This window comes from Capra hircus, chromosome 20 (genome assembly GCF_001704415.2).
Source record: "Capra hircus breed San Clemente chromosome 20, ASM170441v1, whole genome shotgun sequence".
Taxonomy (NCBI): Eukaryota; Metazoa; Chordata; class Mammalia; order Artiodactyla; family Bovidae; genus Capra; species Capra hircus.
The window spans coordinates 48,999,958-49,001,178 of NC_030827.1; positions in this window are offsets into that span (position 1 = coordinate 48,999,958).

Below are 1,221 nucleotides of genomic sequence, written 5' to 3' on the forward strand. Positions count from 1 at the left end.
GACACCTAGTGGACACTCACTAAATGCTTGTTAAATTATGCTGTGAAAATACAGGAGAGAAAGAAATGAGGCCAGTATCAGCAGAGTATGTAAAGCACCTTAAAATGCCTAAAGGTACAGCTGAGAAGAGAGAAGGGGCTGATTTCTTAGAAGCTTCCAGAAGGCACTCTTTAAGAGCATCCTCCTAGAGGTTAATACAAATGTCTTGACTCGTTAAAACTAAAAAGCGATTAAGAACAAGACCTCCTAATCCAAATATGCACATTCATTTAAGAAGTGGATATAATAATCTAACTATAATTTGTAATTTATCCACATAATTGAATGATTTAACATAACAGAGAAAATGTGAGGTTTTGATACGAAAAGAAAATATTTTGCATTCCTATTTCACAGATTGTTACTAACTTAGCAATTCAGTTTATTTAGAGGCTTAAAATCAGCCACACATGTTACGCAAGGAATCACTGAAAGAATAAAAGGATACAGACACAAACATTTCACCTACATCAGTTTAGGTCAAATGTGACTAATTCAATAACCTTAGAATACTCTGCCTACTATTTTTAATAAAAAGCATTCTTCTATCTAAAAAGGTTTTTTATATATACTTTTAAAAATTCAGTTGTCATAAATGAACATATCTGTGCATTTTTATTTAAAATGATTCTTTAATGAAAGTTAGCAAATATTTTATTTCTCTTTCTTGGATTTTATATGCTGACATTAGTCAAATTTAAGATAATATAAAACATAATCCTATCTATACACCCAATGTGTCTTCATTAGTCAAAGTCTCTGCTTATCTATTTATTTTTGGCTGCAAACCATATACAGATGCAAACAAGAATAAGAAGTTGGCTTTAGCTGAGAAAAGAGACCTGTGTTCAGTCATTGATGTGTGTACCAGGTGTGCAACCTGCCAGGCACAATTTTGCTAAACACCTATGTGCCTTGAAAGAGTCTGACCTACTTGTGATGGGGCCCAATGGTGCACAGGCAGATGGAATTTCAGAGCCTCAGAAGTGAATGCAAAAATCAGCGTTCACATGGACTTGCTCTTCCTTCAAAACAGATTCAGGTTCATTATAGTTTGAGCAGAGTATAGACTTCTAAAGTGAAAAGAAAGTGTTAGCGGCTCAGTGATGTCTGACTCTTTGTGATCCCATGAACTATAGCCCACCAGGCTCCTCTGTTAATGGAATTCTCCAGACAAGAATA